A 26,614-nucleotide genomic window follows, 5' to 3' on the forward strand; every position below is an offset into this window, starting at 1 on the left:
AGGTTTATTTTACAAAGCCCTTAGGAAGAACAAATCCTATTATAGCAAATACATTGAATTTTCAATGTACTGTGCTAGTAAGATATTTACACTCCTAACCACTCAGGAGCAAAGTAAACAAAGAACACTGTTAAGAGACCAGGTAGGTGGGAAAAGATCTTAATTAAACTTAAAGTTATACATAGTCTGCCTTTTGTTATGTTTTCTAAGAATGTGTAAGAAGCAGTCTGAGATATTCAGTGGTAACAACAATGCTCTTCCCAAAATATCCAATGTTATACACAAGGAACTTCTGCTTCTGAGTAGGATATAGTAGGTATCAGTAGGTCATCACTCCTGCTACAACAACCAGAAACACACACACACACACACACACACACACACACATACACACACACACGATAAATTATACAAATCACACACACACACGTAGATGTATTTATAGACAGAGTCTCACTTAGTCACCCAGGATGGAGTGCAGTGACCATCTCAATTCACTGCAGCCTCCGCCTCCTGGGTTCAAGCGACTCTCCCACCTTAGCCTCCCCACTAGCAGGGACTACAGGCACTAAATTTTGTATTTTTAGTAGAGGTGGGGTTTCACTATGTTGGCCAGGCTGGTCCTGAACTGCCTTGGCCTTCCAAAGTGCTGGGATTACAGGGATGAGCCACCATGCCTGGCCCAACTCATATTTTTAAAGACATCAGAACATGAGAGGGCAGTGAGATCAGAAACAGAGGAGCCCATGCTAGGTGAGCTGGGATTGTTGGTTATTTTTCTCCCCGAGTACATTTGTCAAGGTCAAAGATTGAGTGTGGTTTACACTGAACTTTTTTGATGGCCTCTCAGGCTATTGTTACAGATTAGAGTCTAAAGGAGTCCAGATAAGAGGCTCTTTTTCCTATGGGATATTTGCTGAGTGCTGGGGTAGATTGAGGGCTGGGGCTCCAGGTGTGGTGGGGGCAGTGGCTGCTAAGCTGAAGACTGGAAAAGTAGAGTAAGAGCTCCTGCATTTCTTTATTGTTTAGAATATGGAGTACTTCTGAAGGTAGCGGCCTGCAACAAATACATGACAGGTCTCACTCTCAAGATAGTTAAAAACAGAGGTGGACCACCTGTAAGTAAAGCTGCAATTCACCCGAAATCAGCTCAATTTCTGATTGGATAGAATTATCATCTCTTTAAGCTACATTGGCTAACAGAAAATAGAATCAACCATTCAGGGGAAAATATTATTGACTTCGACCGTTAAGGTTCTTTTATACACAATATTTGGCATGCAATAAAAAAGTGTAACTCAGCCAGGTGTGGTGACTCTCACCTGTAATCCCAGGACTTTGAGAGGCTGAGGTGGGTGGATCACTTGAGGTCAGGAGTTCGAGATCAGCCTGGCCAATATAGTGAAACCCCATCTCTAATAAAAATACAAAAATTAGCCGGATGTGGTGACACACACCTGTAGTACCATCTACTCAGGAGGCTGAGGCAGAAGAATCGCTTGAACCCAGGAGGTGGAGGTTGCAGTGAGCCAAGATGGCATCACTGCACTCCAGCCTGAGTGACAGAGTGAGACTCCACCTCAAAAAAAAAAAGAAAATGTCTATAAGTACAAAGGATAAAATAGAACAATGTTAACAATGAAGTTCTTGTTTAATTTCTCCCTAGAATACAATATTTAGCCAAGAAGATCATTCACATAATCTTAACATGTTTGTTGTAGAAAATAAAAGGGAATTTGTTGATTTAAATTATAAATAAACTCATTTTTGTAAATCATATTATATAAATTCCTGTTAGAATCCTGGATCTAGTTTTTTCTTCACAGATTGCAAGTGACATAAAATAAAGCTTCTACCAGATTTGAATCTAAATACCACCCTCACTTTACAATTCTGAATTTTGGTTTCCACATTTGTAAAATAGAGATAGTAATACATGTCTCATAAATTTAGTATGAAGATTAAGTGACATAAGGCCATGTTACTTATGGTATAACGCCTGGTACAGAGTAAATATACATTATTACTGCTGTTACTACTTTTGGAGACAGGGTCTCATTCTGTTGCCCAGGCTGGAGTGCAGTGGTACAATCATGGCTCACAGTAGCCTTGAACTCCTAGGCTCAGGTGTGCCTCAGCCTCTTGTGTAGCTGGGAATACAAACACATGCCACCAGGTCCAGCTAATTAAAAAAAATTGTTTTTGCAGAGACAGGTTCTCACTATGTTGCCAGAGCTGGTCTTGAACTCCTAGCCTTGAGCGATTCTCCTGCCTTGGCCTCCCAAAGTGCTGGGTTTATAGATGGGAGCCATTGCACCCAGCTATGGCAAATTATTAATTTTTTCATCAGGCATCCAACTCTACCATGTTACAGGAATCAACATAGGGATTATGAGGGAATCGACTCCCATTAAATGAGATGAGATTAAATGAGATAATGGATGTAATTCTCAGTGAAGTCTTTGTAAATGGTGACCTTTATTATTATAATGACATAATCTCAGTCTACCAAATCAGGTGTGCAACAAACTATTTATTTGAACATAACAACTTCACTTGTGTTTTGAGTTCCCAGTCTGCTAGAGTAACAGCAAATTAATTTTAGATATGTGAGGTTTGTTTGTTTCTTTTGTAGAGACTGGGGTCTCACAGTGTTGCCCAGGCTGTTCTCAAATTCCTGGCCTCAAGCAGACCTCCCGCCTTGGCCTCCCAAAGTGTTGGGATGACAGGCGTGAGCCACCATGCCCAGCCCAAAATTTGGAGTTGTTGTTCCTTCTTGCTGGATAGTTCGTGGGTTCTTAGGGTCTTGCCTTGTGCTAAGGTGTGAGAGGAAGGGCAATTGTTCCTTAGTATCATCTTTCCTCATAGGTCACATAGAAGTGGCCTGTTCTGTGCATATGCCTTCTTCAGGTCTGGGCGTCCTCCCTCCACTTCTGTTCATAGCCCAGGGGCCATGGGAATCTTTCTGTTGCTTCAGTGTCAAACAAGGGCATGGACATATTAGAGTGCCTGTGATGCTGCCAACCAAAACACCCTCGATGCAGTGCCATCTCTGGGGTCATGCTGTTCCCTGGCATGCAGCCCAGGAATCAGGGCCTAGGGCCTTTCTTTCTTGGAGTCACCTTGTCACTGCTCTTTCATCTCAGTGCCTCACTTCTTCCCCCTGCTTCAGGGGCTTTTCATCTGGTCTCCCAGAAGAACTCAAGCCTGTAATCCCAGCACTTTGGGAGGCCGAGGCGGGTGGATCACGAGGTCAACAGATCGAGACCATCCTGGTCAATATGGTGAAATCCCATCTCTACTAAAAATACAAAAATTAGCTGGGCATGGTGGCGCGTGCCTGTAATCCCAGCTACTCAGGAGGCTGAGGCAGGAGAATTGCCTGAACCCAGGAGGTGGAGGTTGCGGTGAGCCGAGATCGCGCCATTGCACTCTAGCCTGGGTAAGAAGAGTGAAACTCTGTCTCTCTGTCTCAAAAAAAAAAAAAAAAAGAAAAAAAGAAAAAAAGAATAAGTTTAGTTTCACATTCAGATAATGGAATATTATCCAGCACTAAAAAGAAATGAGCTACCAAGCCACAAAGAGACTTCGAGAAAAATGCATAATACTAAGTGAAACAAGCCATCCTGAAAAGGATACACACTCTGTATTATTCCAACTAGGTGGCATTCTGGAAAAGACAAAACTCTGGAGCTGGTCAAAAGATCAGTGGTTGCCAGGGACTGAGGGCAGGGAGGGATGAATAGGCAGAGAACAGAAGATTTTTAGGGCAGTGAAAATACTCTGATACTATAATGGTGGACACATGTCCTATAGATTTCTTCACTTGTCCATAGATTGTACATCACCAAGAATGAACCTTAATATAAACTATTGACTTTGAGTGATGATGATGTGTCAATGTAGGTTCATCAGCCGTAATAAATGTAGCATTCTGGTGGGGGATGTTGATAATGGGGGAGGTCATGCATGTGGGGGAGGGCATATGAAATATCTCAGTACTTTCCTTTTAATTTTGCTATGAACCTAAAACTGCTCTCAAAAATTAAAGTCTGGCCGGGCACGGTGGCTCACGCCTGTAATCTAAGCACTTTGGGAAACCAAGGCAGGTGGATTACCTGAGGTCAGGAGTTTGAGACCAGTCTGACCAACAGGGTGAAACCCTGTCTCTACTAAAAATACAAAAATTAGCTGGGTGTGGTGGTGCACGCCTGTAATCCCAGCTACTCAGGAGGCTGAGGCAGGAGAATCACTTAAACCCAGGAGGTGGGGCTTGCAGTGAGCCGAGATCACACCACTGCACTCCAGCCTGGGTGACAGAGCAAGGCTTTGTCTCAAAAAGTTAATTAATTAATTAATTAAAAATAATCTTTGGCTGCATCAGCCATTTTCTCCCTTCTCAGGCCATGGCTTTTGGCTTCATCCCCAAACTCCAGCTAGGTTCCTCTGACAACTTTTTTTTTTTTTTTTTTTTTTTTTTTTTTTTTTTTGAGACGGAGTTTCGCTCTTGTTACCCAGGCTGGAGTGCAATGGCGCGATCTCAGCTCACCGCAACCTCCGCCTCCTGGGTTCAAGCAATTCTCCAGCCTCAGCCTCCTGAGTAGCTGGGATTACAGGCACGTGCCACCATGCCCAGCTAATTTTTTGCACTTTTAGTAGAGACGGGGTTTCACCATGTTGACCAGGATGGTCTCGATCTCTCGACCTCGTGATCCACCCGCCTCGGCCTCCCAAAGTGCTGGGATTACAGGCTTGAGCCACCGCGCCCGGCTTTTTTTTTTTTTTTTTTAAACATTTCTGTGTTCCAAAACCAGGCCCCAAATTCAGGGAGGAAATTATGTAGAGGCTGATGATGGTCTTACACCCAGATCACCTTTGGTTTTCCCCAGATGGCCACTTGATGGCACCCAAGAATCTTCTTGTTCACATGATTCCTAGAATGGTTCATGTGAAATAAAGGGGGTATGATGAATGAAGGGCTTTTGATAAAAGTCATTAGATGCTACGGCTGTGTTCCAGTGTGTGTTCCATTGAAGACCACAGTACTGTCATGTCTGCCTCTTTTTTTTTTTTTTTTTTTTTTTTTTTTTTTAGATTGAGGTCTTACTATATTGCCCAGGCTAGTCTTGAACTCTTGGACTCAATCAGTCCTTCTGCCTCAGCTTCCCAAAGTGTTGGGATTACAGGTGTGAGCCACTGCACCTGGCCTGTGTCTGGAATTTTTTGGCAGATAATGGAAGGGCATGATTGACAACAGTATTATTCTCTTAATTTCATCCAGATGAGAAAATACTGATCACATACATAGAAATATATGTTTCCAGATGTGTAGAAATATCATCATATATAAAATATGCTAACATCATCAAAGAGTGGTTAAAAGTTTTCCTACTCTAATTTGAGATATCCACCAGGCATGGTGGCTCAAACCTGTAATCCCAGCACTTTGGGAGGCCAAGGTAGGCAGATCCCTGGAGCTCAGCCAGCAGCTTGAGAACATCCTTGGCAACATAGCGAGACTGCATCTCTACTAAAAATTTTAAAAATCAGCCAGGCATGGTGGCATGCACTTGTAGTACCAGGTACTCAGGAGGCTGAGGTGGGAGGATGGCTTGAGGCTGGGAGGTTGAGGTTGTCATGAGTCAGGATCACACCACTCACTCCAGCCTGGGCAAGAAAAAAAAGGCTGGGCATGGTGGCTTATGCCTGTAATCCCAGCACTTTGGGAGGCCAGGCAGGCAGATCATGAGGTCCAGAGATCGAGACCATCCTGGCCAACATGGTGAAACCCCGTCTCCACCAGGAATACAAAAAAAATTAGCCGGTGTGGTGGCGTGCACCTGTAGTCCCAGCTACTTGGGAGGCTGAGGCAGGAGAATTGCCTGAACATAGGATGCTGAGGCTGCAGTGAGCCAAGATCATGCCACTGCACTGCAGCCTGGGTGACAGAGTGAGACTCCATCTCAAAAAAGTAAAAAAAAATTTAAAAAGAAAAGAAAAAAAGAAATATTCTTGTCCTTCAATACAATGAGACACACACTTTATAGGTCAACGGGAAAGGAAGTCTGTGAAGACTTTCAGATGCAACAAGACTTTGACTCCTGACTTTCACTATAGAATCAGTTTGTGGAGGGGGGGTATCAAATGACAAAATAGAATTTCAGAAACTAAATTGGTCAAGATGTGCAGAAACCTGATTCAGATGGCCTAGATACTTCCCAGAGTTCTTGCACGTATAAGATGCACAGCTATCAAAGAGACTTTCTCATCTTGAAATATTAATGGGTTGGCCCAGGAGATGTCCCTCTATACTCCCAAGGGAACCCACTTAAAAGAAGTAATACATTAAATGACCTCCTACTAAATTAGTACAAAGCATTCTATAAAAAGCGTGTCTAGGCCTTATTTTCACATATCCTACTGTGGCAGATGCTGTTGGTGCTTCACCTGTATCCCCTTGGATCCCTTTCAGCAATTCTGTCCTGTTATCATTCTAGCTTCTGTGACCTTTGTTTCCAGTGGCTTGGACCTGAGCACACCACACCTGGTCTACTGGGGTTGCTTTGCATGCCAGCACTCAGAGGGAGCGAGAATGGGCTGAGAATGTGTGTGTCCTTCCTCCCTGTGTTCATAACCACTGACTGTTACAGGAAAGCCTGCACTTTCACTGATGTCAGCCCAGTGCCCTCATTTGCAATGGGATTCTCTAAAGTATAATTTCCCCTTCAGAATTCACCTCTGCATCAGGCTGAGGCGGGGAGATGGCCAACATCGTCACCTTGCTTGGCTTCTTCCTCTTCCTTTTCTTTTCCGCATTCCTTTATTTGATTCTCCTGGGAGCACTTCCTTAATAAATCCTTTGGGATACACATCAAAGTTCACCAGAGGAAAGACTTGATTGAAACATTGCTAATAGGGGCCATTGGCCTTGCATCCATGACTCCAAAAAAACTTCTCCAATATAGGCAGGGAGGGAGTGAAGAGATAACAGCTTTGCCCTTGACAAAAAAGCAGGAGCTGCCAGGGAAATAGCCACTGCCATCATTTGTGCTTCATGAGGGGCAGCCACCAGGGGCGTTGGTTGTGATTCTGTTCTTCCTACTGTGGAATGGTCCTGGATCTCTGTTTTAACTTCCTCTTCAGTTGAAGGGGATTGGCAATCCCAAAACAAAGATATTTCATCCATCCAAACAAATTTGTAAAACTGCCTCCTGAAGTCCTGGGCACTCACTTGGCTATAACTATAATTTTCTCATTCATCCTCTCACCAGACTAAGAAAACAATGCTATTCTTTGACACAGCAACCTGCTAAGAACTTGTGTGTCTTTTCTTGTCAGCTATGCTGACATGGAACTCACAGTTACTGAAGTCAAAACATTAAATACAGTTAATTTCAGATGAGCAAAAGCTGAGAGAATTCATTTTTGTCAGACCTACACTAAAATAAGTGCAAAAGTCTTCAACTGTTCATCAGGCTGAAAGGCAAAGATACCCCGTGAGGGCACTCCTTGGTATTTACCCAAAGGAGTTGAAAACTTATGTCCACATAAAACCCTGCACAGATATTTATAGCAGCTTTATTCATAGCTGCCAAAACTTGGAAGCAACCAAGATGTCTTTCAGTAGGTGAATGGATAAGTAAGTTGTGGTACATTCTACAGAAAGGAATGAAGAACATCTTACATGGACTAATATAAAAGCCTATATTTTTTAAATTTTAAAAATAATTTTTTTAAACAACTATTTCAAACAAAAACAATAATATAAGATTTAAAACATGTAAGGGCAGGCACAGTGGCTCACGCCTGTAATCCCAACACTTGGGGAGACTGAGGAGAAGAATCACTTGAGCCTAGGAAGTTGAGACTAGCCTGGGCAACATGGTTAGATTCCCTCTCTGCAAAAAATGCAAAAAATTAGACTGCCGTGGTGGTGCTTGCCTATAGCCTCAGCTTCCCAGAAGGCTGAGGTGGGAGAATCACCTGAGCCTGTGAAGTTGAGGCTGCAGTGAGCTGTGATTGCACTATTGCGCACCAGCCTAAGCAATAAAGTGAAACTATCTCAAAAACAAATGAAATAAAACATGTTAAAGGAAAATATATGACAATAATAGCATACGGACAGGTAGGGTAAATGAAATTCTCTTTTTAGGTTATACATTTAGGGAAATTGGTATAAATTAATTTTAAGCAAAATGTAATAAATTAAGAATGCATACTGTAATCATCTAGAGCTAAACTGAAAATATTATATAAAGAGGTAGAGCTAGAATCAAATAGAGGAAATAAAATGGACTAAAAAATATTTGATTAATTGAAGGCAGGCAAGGAGGAACAGAATGAAAAACAGGTGGCACAAATAGAAAACAAATAGCAAGATAGTAGATTTGAACACAATTTTAGAAATCATTACATTATAAATGTACTAACAATTAAAAGGCAAAGATTGGCTGGGCACAATGCTCATGCCTGTAATCCCAGCACTTTGGGAGGCCAAGGCGGGCAGATCACAAGGTCAGGAGACCGAGATCATCCTGGCCAATATGGTGAAACTCATCTCTTAAAAATAAAAAAAAAATTGCAAGATGTGGCAGTGGGCACCTGTAGTCCCAGCTACTTGGGAGGCTGAGGCAGGAGAATCGTTTGAATGCGGGAGGTAGAGGTTGCAGTGAGCTGAGAATGCGCTGCTGCACTCCAGCCTGGTGACAGGGCAAGACTCCACCTCTAAATAGATAGATAAATATATAAATAAAGGCAAAGATTATCAAACTGAATAAAAAATGGCCCAAATATATGCTGGATTTTGTTTTGTTTTGTTTTAGCTTTGGGATTTTTTTTTTTTTTTTTTTTTCTGAAACATGGTCACACTCTGTGGCCAGGCTAGATGGCATGATCACAGCTTACTGCAACCTCTGCTTCTTGGGTTTAAGTGATCCTCCTGTCTCAGCCTCCAAAGTAGCTGGGATGACAGTCAAGCACCACCTCATCTGGCTAATTTTTGTATTTTTTTTGTAGAAGTAGGGTTTCACCATGTCACCCAGACTGGTCTCAAACTCCTGGACTCAAGCGATCTGTCTGCCTTGGCCTCCCAAAGTGCTGGGATTACAGGCATGAGCCACCACACCTAGCTATGCTGTCTTAAGAGACATAATTTGAATATATAGAGACCAAAAAAGTGAAAGTAAAAGGATGGGGAAATATATATTATACAAATACAATACAAATAAGACAAGAACAAACAAGAATAAGAAGAGTGAGAACAAACAAGAAAGCTGATGTGGTTATATTAATATCAAATAAAGTAGGCATCAAGATAAGGAGTACTACTAGATACAAGAAGAAAAACTTCATATTTATAAAAGAATCAGTTTATTAAGAATACTTAATAATCCTAAATGTGTGCACTTAGTAACTATATTAGTTTGCTAAGTCTACCATAGAAAGCCATCACAGACTGATGGTGTTGACAACCAAAATTTATTTTCTCACAGTTCTGGAGGTTAAACATCCAAGACTGGGGGCCGGGCATGGTGGTTTACGCCTGTAATCCCAGCACTTTGGGAGGCCAAAGCGGGCAGATCACCTGAGGTCAGGAGTTCAAGATCAGCCTGGCCAACATGGTGAAACTCCGTCTCAACTAAAAATACAAAAATTAGGTGGGCTTGGTGAGGTGAGCACCTGTAGTCCCAGCTACTCAGGAGACTGAGGCAGGAGAATTGCTTGAACCCAGGAGGTGGAGGTTGCAGTGAGCTGAGATTGTGCCATTGCACTCCAGCCTGGGTGATGAGAGTGAAACTTCATCTCAAAACAAAACAAAATATCCAAGACCTTGGTGTTGATAGTGTTGATTGCTTCTGAGAGCCATCTTCTCCCTTTGTCTTCGTATTATCTTCCCTCTGTGTCTGTGTCAAAATTTCTTCTTCTTACAAGGACACCAGTCATATTGGATTAGGGCCTGCCCTAATGACCTCATTTTAACTTATCTCTGTAAAGACCCTATCTCCAATTATAATCATGTTCTAAGGTACTCAGAGTTAAGACTTACATATACAAATTGTGGCAGAGGACACAATTCAGTCTGTAACAGTAATGGAGCTTTAAAATACATGAAGGAAAAGCTAACAGAACTAAAGCAATAACTAGACAAATCCACAGTCATGATTAGAGATTTTAACATCTCAGGCTGGGCACTGTGGCTCACGCCTGTAATCCCAGCACTTTGGGAGGCTGAGGCGGGCAGATCACCTGAGGTCAGGAGTTTGAGACCAGCCTGACCAACATGGAGAAACCCCATCTCTACTAAAAATATGAAACATTAGCAGGGCATAGTGGTGCATGCCTGTAATCCCAGCTACTCGGGAGGCTGAGGCCCAAGAATTGCTTGAACCTAGGAGGCAGAGGTTGCAGTGAGCCGAGATCGTGTTAGTGCACTCCAGCCTGGGTGACAATTCAAGACTTCATCTCAAAAAAAAAAAGGAGAATTTAATATCTCTCTGTCAGTAACTGATAGACCAAGAAAACAAAAATCACTGAGTATATGTAATACTTGAATGACAATTAACCAACCTTGTCTAATTGACTTTTATGAAACACTGTGCTGGATAACCACAGAACACAGAATACACTTTTTTTTTTTCAAGGACACATGAAAAATTCCCTATGAGAGACCATATGCTGGACTATAAGTAGGTCAATAAATAGAGGCTGATATCTTATCAATTATGTCCTCTGACCACAATGGAATTATATTAGCTAGAATAACAAACAAATCTAGAAAATCCCCCCAGTAAGTGGAAATTAAACAACACACTACTAGCCGGGCGCGGTGGCTCAAGCCTGTAATCCCAGCACTTTGGGAGGCTGAGGCGGGTAAATCACGAGGTCAAGAGATCGAGACCATCCTGGTCAACATGGTGAAACCCCGTCTCTACTAAAGATACAGAAAGACTAACTGGGCATGGTGGCAGGTGCCTGTAATCCCAATTACTCAGGAGGCTGAGGCAGGAGAATTGCTTGAACCCAGGAGGCGGAGGTTGCGGTGAGCCGAGATCGCGCCATTGCACTCCAGCCTGGGTAACAAGAGCGAAACTCCGTCTCAAAAAAAACAAAAAACAAAAAAAAACAACACACTACTAAGTAACTCATGGGTCAAAGAATAAATCACAAAGGAAATTTTAAAATATGTTAGGCCGGGCATAGTGGCTCATGCCTGTAATCCCAGCACTTCAATCACTTGAGATCAAGAGTTCAAGACCAGCCTGGGCAACATGGTGAAACTGTCTCTTAAAAAAATACAAAAATTAGCTGGGCATGATGGTGCATGCCTGTAGTCCCAGCTACTCGGGAGGCTGAGGTGGGAGGATCACCTGACCCTGGGAGGTGGAGGCTACAGTGAGCTGTGATTATGCCACTGCACTCAAGCCTGGGCTACAGAATGAGACCCTGTTTCAAAAAACCCCCAAAAGCCCACAATATTCCATTCTTTGAAAAGATTAGTAAAATGGATAAACTCCAGCAAGACTTAGAAAGACAGAGAAAATAAAAATGGGGCCAGAGTAAAGGCTATATGATGGGTTTCTTACACTGTGCTTATGGGAGTTCTTTGTGTTTGCACTTACAGTCAGCCCTCCATATCCATGAGTTTTGCGTCTGTGATCTCAACCAACCTTGAATCAAAATAAATTTTTTTTGTTGTGTCTGTAGTGAGCATGTGCAGACTTTTTTTCCCCCTTGTCATTGTTCCCTAAACAATGCAATGTAACAACTATTTATGTAGCATTTATACTTTCTTAGGTATTATAAGTAATCTAGAGATGATTTAATGTTCTGTATATGGGAAAATGTGCATAGGTTATATGCTAAAACTACTAAATTTTTTATCAGGGACTTGCGCATCCATGGATTTTGGTATCGGAGGGAGGTCCTGGAACCCATCCACTACGGATATCCAGGGACGACTGTATATCAAAATAAAAATTTAAACAAGGTGGGTGAAATGTGCAAAATGATACTATTGTGGGCCTTATATTTTGGTCAAGAGAGATGGTCTTTTTCTGCTGAAATGAAGACAGCAGTGGGAGAGGTGTGGAAAGGAATACAAGTTATGGTTGAAGGAATGGGAGCACTGAGTCAGTCCTCAGATGGAACATGACAATGGCCTTGACCAATTAGGCTCCCGTGCACTACCCTTCTGACCTGGCTGCCTATATAATCTGCGTGGTGTCTTTGTCATATGGAGTTTTCTGAGCTACATCGGGTTTCCAAGCTAGTTTTCATTCTCTCGGTGTTTCTTGTAATCAACACTTAAGCTCCTCTTACAGATCTAAGCTAAACACCATGTAAAGCCAAGTTTTTTTTTTTTTTTTTTTTTTTTCTACAGTGTTATGGAGAAAGAGGATTAAGTTTTATTGGGGGAGAAAGCAGGCGTTTAAATTTAGACCTCATGGATGAAAGCAAGCCTCATGCTGCATCTGAATCAGAAACAAGGCAGAGTCATTTCTTTATTCTAAAAGCCAACGGCTGCTCAGAGACAAGCAGATTGAACCACTTCCTCCCTGCACAGAAATTCTCAGGGTATACACACGCACACATTTACATACACATATGGTTAGAAGAACAAAGAAAAGAAGCAAAAAGAAAACTAATTCACTGATGATGTCATTTGCAACTTCAGAGCATAGTTATATGTCTCATATCACCTGATTTCCTCGAAAAAAGGGAGTCCAGGCAATTCTCTCATAGCAGGAAGTATAGGAGTTACATTGTAGACAAGCACTAATCAAGTAATCAAGTCAGGCTAATTACTGGGGTAGGGGGGTGCTGAAAGGAAAGAAAAGAAACAGAGAGAGATTGTTTCCTTTTAGGTTTTTTTTTTTTCTTTTTGACACAGTCTCACCCAGGCTGCAGTATAGTGGCACAGTCTTGGCTCACTGCAACCTCAGCCTCTGGGTTCAAGTGTTTCTCCTGCTTCAGCCTCTTGAGTAGCTGGGACTACAGGCACACACCACCATGCCAGGTTAAATTTTGTATTTTTAGTTTTATTTATTTGTTTGTTTATTTATTTACTTATTTAGAGGCAGAGTCCTGCTCTGTTGCCAGGCTGGAGTGCAGTGGTGCGGTCTCGGCTCACTGCAACTTCTGCCTCCTGAGTTAAAGCAATTCTCCTGCCTCAGCCTCCCGAGTGACTGGAACTACAGGTGCACACCACCACACCTGACTGCTTTAGGTTACTTTCTACATTTTCTCAACAAAAGGGAGACTTAACATTTTCTTGCTCTAAGATATGCTGTATTTAAGATAGTGAGTAGGGTATCTGTGTGAAGAGGATCACTGGGCAAGGAGATCACTGAACCTGGGTCCAGGGAAGAGTTCTGGGACTGGAGATCTGTTAGAAGTGACAGTCTATAAAAGTGGGAGACAATGTCAAGAAAAAGGGTTGGGAAGGGGAGTAAGGCCTAGGTAGAGCTCTATGGAACACTCACACTCAGGTCAGAGGAGGGACATGCAAGAGCTCAGGCGTTACAGAGTCCTAGGAGGAAGGGAAATAAAAGGGTCAACCGCATCAGGGGAGTGGACGGTGCTAAAGCCCTTCAGATGAGGCAGGAGAAAGGTTTGGCACAAAGGCTGAGGGACAGAGAGAAAAACCTAATTCCAGGTGCAGTAGCTCACCCCTGTAATCCTAGCACTTTGGAAGGCTAAGCTGGGCGGATCACCTGAGGTCAGAAGTTCAAGACCAGCCTGGCCAAAGTGGCCAGACCTTGTGTCTACTAAAAATATAAAAAAATTAGTCAGGCCTGGTGGTGCACACCTGTAGTCCCAACTACTTGGGAGGCTGAGACAGGAGGATCGCTTGAACCCCGGAGGTGGAGGTTGCAGTGAGTGGAGATTGCGCCACTGCACTGCAGGCTGGGCAACGGAGCAAGACTCCGTCTCAAAAAAAAAAAAAAAGAGAAAAATCTAATTTCTATCCAGCTTTCCCCACCCCTCCCTACTTGCTTCCTGCTGATCCTTTTCAATTCTGGAATCCCTGGCCTCTTGGTCCCACAGAGACACTTTTCCTCCAGTTCCCTATCATCTCCTTACCCCCGTTGCTCCTGGACTAGCTAATTCCTAGTCATTGGCTAGATCCCAACCTAAAAATCTCTTCTTGACCTTTCAGGCCAGATCTGATCCCACTGTGATACACTCTGCACTTCTCCATCCAACATCTCGGTTGTCTTTCTGTATTTTCATGGCTCTTTGATTGATGCCCAGTTAGCTCCATGAGGGAAGAGAGCAAGTCTATTAACAGGTGCCTGCCTCAGGGTCTGGCCCAGGTGTGTTCAATAAAGAGTTATTGACTGGATGAATGAATGAATCGATGAAGGTAAGTAGGTGTTGGCATAGTCTCAGGACTCAAGGCCAGATATTCTTTCTGGAACTGCTCAGAAGTTCAAGCTTATCGTCTGCAGCTGCCATTGACAACCCTGGGTAACGCCAACCATTGTGTCCCTACTGCTGCTCCCATGGCCAGGGTCCTGCCTAGGCCAGGCCAGCTTCGTGCTCTCCAGCCTCAGCCCGGTGCTCTTAGCATCAGACCATCTTGGGAAGAGATGCTGGGACTGATGCAGGGAAGCCAGACTGGAATGCGTAGGAGGTGAGGAACGGAGATTGTGGTTGCAGACAGCTTTTTCACAAGTTTGGCTTTGAAAGGGAAGAGAGAATTAGGAGGTAGCTGCAAGGAGATTTGGGGTCAAAACAGGTTTTTTGTTTTTTGTTTTTTTTTTTTAATTTCAGGAGAGACTTAAATATGTTGAAATGTCAGTGGGCAGGTTCTGGTCAGGAGGGAGAGGTTGAGTAAATAGGAATGGGAAAGAATCCTGAGGCGAGGAGAGGAGGGGCGGCTAATGAGCACCTGGATGGTAATTAGCAGGCTCCTTCTGCCTCAGGCTTGGCTGAGACCCCAGACAGGCGGGGCAGCCCCTCCCGATCCCAACATGGGATGCTGGACCACCTATGCAGGGCTGGGAGGGAAATTTCTGGGAGCTGGTAGTTCTGAGTCACCGGATTGACCACCCACATCCAGCTTATAAAGCGGCTGGACAGGCTGAGAGAGAGGAATCAGAGACTAGGAAGATTTATTTTTAATTTTTAAATTATTATTATTATTTATTATTACTTTTTAAAGACAGAGTCTCACTCTGTCATCAGGCTGGAGTGCAATGGCCCAATCTCAGCTCACTGGAACCTCTGCCTCCTGGGTTCCAGCGATTCTCCTACCTTAGCCTACTGAATAGCTGGGACTACGGGCTCACACCACTATGCCCAGATAATTTTTTTGTATTTTTAGTAGAGGTGGGGTTTCACCATGTTGGTCAGGATGGTCTCGATCATCCTACCTTGTGATCTGTCCGTCTTGGCCTCCCAAAGTGCTGGGATTATAGGCATGAGCCACCACACCCAGCCTAAATTATTTTTATTATTATTTTTTGAGATGGAGTTTCGTTCTTGTTGTCCAGGCTGGACTGCAGTGACGCATCTTGGCTCCCTGCAACCTCCACCTCCCAGGTTCAAGCTGTTCTCCTGCCTCAGCCTCCCGGGTAGTTAGGATTATAGGCGCCTGCCACCACGTCCGGCTAATTTTGTATTTTAAATAGAGACAGGGTTTTACCATATTGGCCAGGCTGGTCTCAAACTCCTGACCTCAGGTGATCCACCCACCTCAGCCTCCCAAAATGTTGGAATTACAGGGGTGAGCCACGGCTCCCAGCGGAAGCAGACTTCTTTAGCAGAGGCTGGTACTGTGGAGTCCACCCCCAGCCACACCCATAGGGGAGGGGAAGGTGCATCCTGCTTTCCTCAGGTCAACTGAGGGAGACACTGGAGAGCGGGAACAGCGGCCCCCGGAGCCAGGGAGACACAGGGACGTCTGACTCACACCTAGAAATCTACAGGCATGTGTGTGTATGTGTTGTCTGCCTGTCAGTCCATGGGGCTTTGGTTTTTTTTTTTTAATTTTTAATTTTTAACAAATTGAGATGGGGCATCTTGCCATGTTGCCCAGGCCAGTCTAGAACTACTGGGCTCAAGCGATCCTCCCACCTTGGCCTCCAAAAGTGATGGAATGGCAGGCGTGAGCCATTGCACCCTGCGTATGTACTCTTCCCTCAGAATTACGCTTTTGGGATTCATCTATGTTTCATGTATCAGTAGTTCATAATATTACACTATTAAATTTTATTTTATTTTTTGAGACAGAGTCTTGCCCTGTCACCCAGGCTGGAGTGCAGTGGCGTGATCTCGGCTCACTGCAGCCTCTGCTTCCCGTGTTCAAGCAATTCTCCTGCCTTAGACTCTCGAGTAGCTGGAATTACAGGCACCTGCCATCATGCCTGACTAATTGTATATTACACTGTCAACTTAAAACTCACAAAATATACTGTTAAATTCCCCTCCAGAAAAATGTGATCACATTTTTAATTTTTTTTTACATTAAAAAAAATTTGTTTTAGAGATGAGGTCTTGCTATGTTGCCAGCCCGTTCTTAAACTCCCAGGCTCAAGCAATCCTCCCACCTCAGCCTCCTGAGTAGCTGGGACCACAGGCACATACCACCACACCTGGCTAATTGTAGTATTTTTTGTTGAGATGGGGTTTCAACATGGTGCCTAGGCTGGTCTCTTAACTTCTGAGTTCAAACAATCCTCCTGCCTTGGCCTCCAAAATTGCTGGGATTACAGGCGTGCACCACGGTGCTCGACCACGCTGGGCTTTGAAAAAGGACAGATGAAGGTCCGTCAAATGTGTGCATTCCAGATGTGGGTGACAAGCGTGAGAGAGAGCGGCTGGCCGTTGGTCTAGATCAGTGGGTCTCACTGAGGGTGATTTTCCATCTGAGGGGATGTTTGGCAATGTCCATAGACATTTTTGATCGTCACAACTAAGGAGTATTTCTAGTGAGGGTCCTCTAGTGGGCAGATGCCAGGGATGAGCGGGCTGGGAGCCCTTGGAGGTTTGAAAGAATGAAGAATTGAATAGTCATCCCAGAAGTTGGGGGGGGAAAGGTGACACACAGGAGGTTGCCGCAGGCAAGATGTAAGAAAATGAAGGGCCCAGACGTGGAGCCAGGATAGATGCCTGGAGGCCATTCAGGGGGAGGGGGCTACGATGGGATCCCCTATAGAGTCTGTGTGCACTGGTGTCTGTGACCCCGGCCCCTCAGCAAAGCTTTGCTGAAACCTGGAGTGGCACCGAGGATCTCTGGGAACAGCTCCATCTTTTTTTTTTTTTTTTTTTTTGCCCAGGCTGGAGTGCAGTGGTGTGATCTCAGCTCACTGCAACCTCTGTCTCCTGGGTTCAAGCAATTCTCCTGGCTCAGTCTCCCAAGTAGCTGAGATTACAGGCAGATACCACCACACCCAGCCAATTTTTTTTTCTTGAAACCAAGTCTCACCTTGTCACCCAGGTTGGAGTACAGTGGTGCGATCTTGGCTCACTGCAACCTCCGTCTCCTACGTTCAAACGATTCTCCTGCCTTAGCCTCCTGAGTAGCTGGGATTACAGGTGCCTGCCACCACATCCAGCTAATTTTTGTATTTTTAGTAGAGATGGGGTTTGACCATGATGGCCAGGCTAGTCTCGAACTTCTGACCTCGTGATCCACCTGCCTCGCCTCCCAAAGTGCTGGGATTGCAGGCGTGAGCCAGCACGCCCAGCTCAATTTTTGTGTTTTTAGTAGAGATGGGGTTTCACCATGTTGGCCAGGCTGGTCTCAAATTCCTGACCTCAGGTGATCTGCCCATCTTCACCTCCCAAAGTGCTGGGATTACAGGCGTGAGCTGCTGTGCCCGGCCAGTTCCATTTTCTTTATTGCTGTAGGTCTTAGTGGTCAGTTGTCTAAACACATTCCTCACTGGCCCACATCAGATGAGTCAGTTCCTTCACTGGTGATGGCCCAGTGACTGCAGGGAGCACTCAGCCTCCATGCTCTGATTCTGCCTTAACAGAAGGGAGCCCTTCTGAGTTGACCTTGTGGGTGCCATTGAGCATGGCTTCAGCTCCACTTGTTCCTGGCTACTCCTGCACAGGTCTGAGAGGTGAGGGATTTGGGAGACAGCTGTCAGAGCCTCTTATAGAAACCAGGGTGGCAAGCAACAGATGCTGACCCTGACCCCAAGGGAAATTCATACGAAGGATGTGGGTCCCTCACACCATGGAAAGGGAAATTGAAGAGCCTGTTCTGGAAAAGACAGGAAACAGGGAGGCCGTGGAGACCTAGAAGCTAGAACCAACCAAGCGTCTCATGCGGCCACACTGTAAGGATGTGTCAGCCCAGCCTCTTCTTGGCCTTTGCCTCCCTCTGTTCAAGGGGCAGAGTCTGAGAGCCTAGGTGGTCCCGGAGCCTTCCCTCTCCAGCCTCCCTGCTGCCCCATGGAGGACAACCACCATTTCTGACTCCCCTAGATACTCCAAGTGCCATTTTCAAGGATCTCAGTAGATGCAGGACTGAGAAAACAAGCGCTCACGACGCTGACGGGTCCCCTTGGCTTTATCAGCAGAATTCCAGGATGCTCAGCTCCCAGAAGACCCTCCCCAGTTCCCAGGGGCCTCTTCGTCCATGATCAGGATCACAAAACTTCTTTGAGTCTCAGACAGCTTTGAGGCTGGGATGGAAACAGGATTGCATAACAGTTTCAGGGGGATGCTGGACCCCCAGTCTTCAATACCGACTCTGAAACACCTCCTTTAGCCCATGTCTGCCTGGCTCAGCTGCAGGCCTCCTACCCTGTCTCCCTAGGACCTGCAGCTGGACCATTCCATGCTCACAGACACGTGGATTACACCAGCAGGGCCCTAGGCCTCTTGCTAACCTCAGATTTTTTTTTTTTTTTCTAAAAGGGCAAGGCACTATTTTAGTCTCTGTTTTGCAGGGAGAAAAAAAAAATCCTGTTTATCCCTATGATTCATTTTGGTGGTTTTTGGATAATGTTGTATTGATTCATGACGACTCACTCAGCGTCTGGTATGAATTAAATGAGACTTTCTCTTTTTGACGGTAAAATGAAAGATCTTAAACAAGGCCAACATTAAGAAGAGGCCTGGGGGGAATCCAAGAGCTGGAGCAATCCTGGGGACTTGAGTCAGCTCAGTGGGATGCCCTGCCATCAGCAAAGCCAGCACAGTGCCACACGGCTCCTGGGTAGTGCTGCTTGTGACCTTACGTCTGCTCATGAGCACCGCAGTGACCCACTGCAGGTCTGATTCCTTCCCACCATATGCTGTTCTACCTTGTAGTCATGATTCCACCTAGACAAATGGGGAAACAGAGGCAGGCAGCTGGCATGGATGTGATATCAGGAGTCAGATTTTCTCTGGTTTGTTCCAGAAAGTTTTCCACAGAATCCCAGAGGCTATCCAGTGGTTCTTAATGGGGGATGATTTTGGCACCCCCAGGGGAATTAGGCAATGTCTGGCAGCATTTTGGTTGCCACAACTAGGGAGGTGCTACTGGCATCTACCTGCAGTGTCAGGACAGCCTCCGCAACACAGAACAATCCAGCCCACACGTCAGTAGTGCTGAGGCTGAGGCACTGTGCTGTAACCCAAAGGGACTCCAAATCCAAGTGATGTGATGGTCAGGGCATTAGCGGCCTCAATGCAAAGGCCTCTCGAGATGGCAAAACAGATTGTGTGAAAATTTATGTAATTTTTGTGTTTAAAAAGAGTAGAAGCCTGGGCAACCTAGCAAGACCTTGTATACAAACATATTCGGGCTGAGAAAACAAAAAATAAAAGAAGACCTTGTCTTGGCCAGGTGCGGTGACTCACATTTGTAATCCCAGCACTTTGGAAGTCCAAGGCTCGTGGATCTCAAGGTCAGGAGTTTGAGACCAGCCTGGCCATTATGGTGAAATCCCATCTCTGCTAAAAATACAAAAATTAGCCGGGCAGGGTGGTGCATACCTGTAATCCCAGCTACTCAGGAGGCTGAGGCAGGAAAATTGATTGAACCTGGGAGATGGAGGTTTCAGTGAGCCAAGATTATGCCAGTGCACTCCAGTCTGGGTGACAGAGAGAGACTCTGTCTCAAAAAAGAAAACAAAACAAAAACCCTGTCTTTACAATGTGTGTGTGTGTGTGTGTGTGTGTGTGTGTGTGTGTGTGTGTGTATGTATGTTATATATACATGTATATATGTATATGTATATATATATATATATATATATATATATATATATATATGGCAGGTATGGTGGTATGTGCCTGTGGTCCCACCTGCTCAGATGGCTGAAGCTAGTGGATCCCTTGAGCCTAGGAGCTCAAAGCTGCAGTGAGTCATGACTGCCAGGCACTCCAGCCAAGGAGACAGAGTGAGATCCTGTCTCAAAAGAAAAAGTATATATCTTGCCTAGATCTTGGTCTCTGTATGCCATTCTCTACTAAAAGAAACCAGGGCAGGCCGGGCACAGTGGCTCAAACCTGTAATCCCAGCACTTTGGGAGGCCGAGGCGGGTGGATCACGAGGTCAAGAGATCGAGACCATCCTGGTCAACATGGTGAAACCCCATCTCTACTTAAAATACAAAAAATTAGCTGGGCATGGTGGCATGTGCCTGTAATCCCAGCTACTCAGGAGGCTGAGGCAGGAGAATTGCCTGAACCCAGGAGGCGGAGGTTGTGGTGAGCCGAGATCGCGCCATTGCACTCCAGCCTGGGTAACGAGAGCAAAACTCCGTCTCAAAAAAAAAAAAAAAGAAAAGAAAAAGAAAAGGAACCAGGGCTCCTGCAAAATGGCCAGTCCAAGGTTGGGGCAGCTGAACAAGGAGGGTATCGGCACTATGGAGTCTGATTAAAAGGACACAGGGGCTTATGTGAAAAGGCTCTGTCTGGCCAAACACAGGATGATTTGAGCAACAAAAAGAACAGTGCAAATGTGTTAAAATCCGTATTTGTAAGTTGAAAGAGGAGCTTGTGATCAAAAGATGAAAAGGTACCTTGGCCAGGTGCAGTGGCTTACACCTGTAATCCCAGCACTTTGGGAGGCCACATCGGGTGGATCACCTGAGGTCAGGAGTTTGAGACCAGCCTGGCCAACATGGTGAAACCCCATGTCTACTAAAAATAAAAAAAAATTACCCGGATATGGTGGTGGTTGCCTGTAATTCTAGCTACTCAGGAGGCTGAGGCAGGAGAATTGCTTGAACCCAGGAGGTGGAGGTTGCAGTGAGCCAAGACTGCACCACTGCACTCCAGCCTGGGCAACAAGACCGAAACTCTGTCTCAAACAACAAAAAAAGATACCTCCAAATCATGTGGCTTCTAGAGGTTTCCTTTGGGGGAAAAAAAAAAAAAAAAAAAAAACGGTGCTTCCATTGCCTCTTAAACCTAGACGGTCCATTTCCTTAGTGTTAACCATGGGGGAAGGGAAGTTTGTATCACCTGTGTTCATGCTGCTCTGGAAAGGGAGCCAGAATGAGGGTGCTCGGTGATCTTGCAGTCACCGTCAAATAAGCCATGACTAAGCACATACTCTGGGATGGCTGCAGCTCTCCTGTGGGAAAGAGAGAAACAGAAAGAGAGAGAGCAGCATGCGACCCGATGACGGCAGCCTAGGTGGATATGTCTATGATAGGGTGCTTCAGTTGGAATCTGCCTCTTATAACTGGAAATTAATTTCAACAATAGAAAGAAGTTATTGACTCATAGTCAAGAAAACTCAACAGCACTGCAGTGCGGTCCTTGGACTAGAGTGGTCCACAAACTTTTTTATTGGTCCATGATGAGATATCTACATGGCTGAAGTATCCATGTGTGTGAACTTTCTTTCCTGCCTCATTGATAATGCTACAGAATAATGAGAACATCTGAATTTAAGAGGCATAGATGAAAAACTTTTTATAAAGGATACTTCCAGTGGATGAAGCCATATGATTCATCTTTATTGTGTGTTGCAAAAGCATCAGCCAATAAAATAACAATAAAACTGAAAATGAAAAGGCAAACTGCTGTTACCACAGACAGTTTGAAAAACAGTGGTCTAGAGTGGTGATTCACAGTCCTACCTGCTCAACAGAACTACCTGGTGAGCTTTGACGACTCCCAATACCGAGGCTCGTTCTCAGGGATTTTCATTTATTTGTCCTGGGGGGGACCAAAGCATGGCTAGTTTTAGAAGCTTGCCAGGTGGTTCTAATGTGTAGCCAGCATTGAGAACCAGTGTTTTGGATTCAGGCTGGCCTCAACTGAGGCTTCATCCAATGGTCAGGAATATCACCAAGACTTGGTGTTCTTATAGCACTAAATGGTTATATTAGAAAAGGAGAAAGAACTCAAATCAATGACCTCAGCTTCTACCTTAAGAAACTAGAAGGTGTTGTTGGCCGGGCGCGGTGGCTCAAGCCTGTAATCCCAGCACTTTGGGAGGCCGAGGCGGGTGGATCACGAGGTCAAGAGATCGAGACCATCCCAGTCAACATAGTGAAACCCCGTCTCTACTAAAAATACAAAAAATTAGCTGGGCATGGTGGCACGTGCCTGTAATCCCAGCTACTCAGGAGGCTGAGGCAGGAGAATTGCCTGAACCCAGGAGGCGGAGGTTGCGGTGAGCCGAGATCGTGCCATTGCGCTCCAGCCTGGGTAACAAGAGCGAAACTCTGTCTCAAAAAAAAAAAAAAAAAAAAAAGAAACTAGAAGGTGTTAAAGTTCTGCTATGATCTAAAAGGTGTAAAAAATAAATGTAAAGAAACTGGAAAAAGAAGAGCAAATTCAGTCTAAAGTATGCAAATAAAAGGAAATAATAAAGATCAAAGGGGGAAATCAATGAAATGGAATACACAAGAACAATAGAAAAAAGTCAATGAAATCACAAGCTGGTTTTTCGAAAATATCAATAAAATTGATAAACTGTAGTCTGATTATGCAAAAAAGACAACACAAATTGCTGATATCAGAAATGAGAGAGGAGACATCACTACAGATTCTATAGATATTGAAAGGATAAAAAGGGAGCATTATAAACAACTTTATGCCAACAGTTTCAATAACTTAGATGAAATGGATAAATTCCTTGAAAAACTTAACACTACCAAAGATTACTCATGAAAAAATAAGTCATTTGAATAGCCTAATATTAATTAAAGAAACTGAATTTATAGTTAAAACCCTTGTCACAGGCTGAGCACAGTGGCTCACCTGTAATCCCAGCACTTTGGGAGGCCAAGGTGGATGACGGCTCACTTGAGGTCAGAAGTTCAAGACCAGCCTGGCCAACATAGTGGAAACCCTGTCTCTACTAAAAATAGAAAAAATAAAAATAAAAATAAAAGAAAAAAATTAGCCAGTCATGGTGGTGTGCACCTATAGTACTAGCTACTTGGGAGGATGAGGCAGGAGAATTGCTTGAATCCATGAGGCAGAGGTCAGTGAGCTGAGATTATGCCACTGCACTCCAGCCTGCGCAACAGTGAGACTCTGTCTCAAAAAAGAAAAACAACAACTTTGTCACAAAGAAAACCACTGACCTGCAGTCTAAGCCAGAAAACTGCCCAGCATGGGGAGGGAGGAGGGTGCCAGCAGCATAGCCTGGAAGGCAGGCAGCTCCTCTGGCCATGAAGTCCAGTCCACTCCAGGCTAACTTGGACATATTGCAAGGAGATGTTGGATAAATGTGAAACTACAGTTAAATGTCAGCCAACAGCCTCTCACCCATCTGTCCCTACGGAAGTGCTTCAAGATGTCCCAACTATCCAATAGGGCTTTCATTTTATTTTCTTTTTTAATTTTTTTTTAAATTTTCCACCTAGATTTCAGAGAATCATTTTATTTTCTTGAATCAAATGTGAGCCTGGTGGGTAGACGCCTCTGAGCACTGACTTTTAGGTAAAACGAACCCACACTGTGAAATAGACTTTTGCAGCTCATACCAAACCTCTGATAACAGTGCACTGGCATGGCCACAACTTTACTCTGGTTTTAAGTGGCAGTCCCTCCTCATCTGAATATTGGTGCAACCTTGGCTGGGAACAGCTTGGAGGGGTCAGTCCTAGTCCAGGCCACCTTACTTTGTCATTGTCCTGTGCTTTGTGCACTGACAGGTTTCTGTGTCCTAAGATGGCCACCCATCAGACTTGTCACCATGTCTAAGCCAACCTACTAATGACCTGAACTTTTGGTCTCGGTTTTTGCAATTGCTTGTATTTCTATCTCTAAAGTAGAGTTCTCATCTCTCTTTTGTTGCTTTCATGATTTCTCTATTTGTTACTGTAATGTTGCAATGCAGCCTGTTCACCTACCTGCACTGCAGTGCACCATGGAAGGCCCTCCTCTCTGGGCTGCCGTGGTGGGAGATGTGGGAAGAAAAGACCCCAGACTCAAAGGAGCAGGTACTTACAGGCAGGGGAAAGGGATGCGGTCATCTTCATAATGTTTTCTTTAAACTAGATGATAGGGACATGGGTATTTTGCATTCTTCTTTATGTCTTTAGTATATTATATTTAATAATTAGTTCTTTTTTTGAGGTGGAGTCTCTCTCTGTTGCCAGGCTGGAGTGCAATGGTGCGATCTTGGCTCAGCAAAACCTCCACTTCCTGGGTTCAAACGATTCTCCTGCCTCAGCTTCCTGAGTAGCTGGAATTACAGGTACCCTCCACCACACCTGGGTAATTTTGTATTTTTAGTAGAGATGGGGTTTCTCCATGTTAGTCAGGCTGGTCTCGAACTCCCGACCTCAGGTGATCTGCCCACCTTGGCCTCCCAAAGTGCTGGATTACAGGTGTAAGCCACCACGCCCAGCCCACTTTTTTAATGAACAAAAAGTCAGTATACATGAATATTAAAAAATAGTGCCGGGCAAAATTCACACCATGCTGTGGTGCAGAGACTACCTCCTCCCTAGCCAAGAGCCCCCCTGTCGGTCCAGAGAAGGCATGAGGTAAACAGTGACACCTTAGACTGGGCTCTTCACTGCTGCTGGACTCTTTGCAAGTGGGGTCAAAGTCCTGGGAAATGCAGCCTTTGGCACAGAGAATAAAGCTGGGCATTTTGTGTGTACTCTCAGGTTGCAGATACCATATGTAGACTCCGTCAAGAAGTGTGTTGGGGGCTGGGTGCAGTGACTCATGCCTGTAATCCCCGCACTTTGGGAGGCTGAGGTGGGAGGACTGCTTGAACCCAGAGGTCAAGGCTGCAGTGAGCCATGACTGCGCCATTGCACTCCAGCCTGGGAGACAGAGCAAGACCCTCTCTCAGAAGGGGGAAAAAAAAAAAAAAAATAGAAGCATGTTAAGGCTTCTCATTGATCTGAAAAGGGAGTTCATGATAAATATGTTTGGGCTGGAAAAAAGACAAACAGGCACATAAACAAACAAAATAAAAAACCCAACCCTTGTGCCTTGGTCCTTGGGTGACCAGTGAAATATTCCATCACCATGGAAGGAGAGAAGATGGATCCTGGGGGAAAACCGGCACTCCCTCCTATACTTCCTACCAGCCTGCTCTACCGCCCTGGGGGCCTTCTCCCTTCCCTACACCACGTTTTGTAAACCTTCTCTCAGCTCAGCACCACCCCGCATCCCTCTGCCATCACTCTTAGCAAAAACCCTCTCTTTCTATTGCACAGAACAAAGAGAATCCATCACGAGAATTCCTTCAACTTCCTGCTGTCTCCCTCCCCACCCTCACCAGACGCCCTGCTTGAATGCCCATCCTTTTCTCTCCAAGGCCAGACCCTGCTCCTGGGCTCTCAATTCCACCCCTCCTATTGGCCGAGAACTACAAAACCAGGTCTCTCCCCGTTTCCGGACTCTCCCCAAAGTGTGTCAGCATTTAAACATGCTCAAGTCTTTTCCATGAAAAATGTTCCCTGGGGCTAGGTATGGTGGCTCAGGCCTGTAATCCCAGCACTTTGGGAGTCCAAGGTGGGCAGATCACTTGAGGTCAGGAGTTCAAGATCAGCCTAGCCAACATGGTAAAACCCCATCTCTACTAAAAATACAAAAATTAGCCAGGTGTGGTGGTGCATGCCTGTAGTCCCAGTTACTAGGGAGGCTGAGGCACAAGAGTCGCTTGAACCTGGGAGGCAGAGGTTGCGGTGAGCCGGGATCATGCCACTGCACTCCAGCCTGAGTGGCAGAGCAAGACTCTGTCAAAAAAGAAAAAAGAAGGAGGGAAGGAAGAAAGGAAGGAAGGGAGGGAGGGAGGAAGAAGGAGAGAGGAGGGGAGGGAGAGAAGGAAAGAGGGAGGGAGGAAGGGAGGGAGGGAGGGAAGAAAGAAGGAAAAAAAGGTGCTCCCTGCACTCCATCTCTCTGCTCTCCTTCTGCATAAGCCAGCAGGAGCTCCCTTCTCTATGTCCACCACTTTAGTTTCTTTAAAGTAAGAAATGAGACATTTCGGCCGGGCGCGGTGGCTCAAGCCTGTAATCCCAGCACTTTGGGAGGCCGAGGCGGGTGGATCACGAGGTCAAGAGATCGAGACCATCCTGGTCAACATGGTGAAACTCCGTCTCTACTAAAAATACAAAACATTAGCTGGGCATGGTGGCGCATGCCTATAATCCCAGCTACTCAGGAGGCTGAGGCAGAAGAATTGCCTCAACCCAGGAGGCGGAGATTGCGGTGAGCCGAGATTGTGCCATTGCAC

General features: G+C 45.0%; 1 long non-coding RNA gene across 1 annotated transcript in view; it reads left to right on the plus strand.

The window, feature by feature from the left end:
• LOC104653021 (uncharacterized) overlaps positions 1 to 26,614 on the plus strand; it is a 62,815-nt gene that overhangs the window by 8,753 nt on the left and 27,448 nt on the right. The window contains exon 3 of the long non-coding RNA XR_746304.3: positions 11,884 to 11,986. This is a non-coding gene — a long non-coding RNA (uncharacterized LOC104653021). The remainder of the gene's footprint in view (positions 1 to 11,883; positions 11,987 to 26,614) is intronic.

The sequence above is a fragment of the Saimiri boliviensis genome, chromosome 5 (genome assembly GCF_048565385.1).
Source record: "Saimiri boliviensis isolate mSaiBol1 chromosome 5, mSaiBol1.pri, whole genome shotgun sequence".
In the NCBI taxonomy this organism is placed as follows: Eukaryota; Metazoa; Chordata; class Mammalia; order Primates; family Cebidae; genus Saimiri; species Saimiri boliviensis.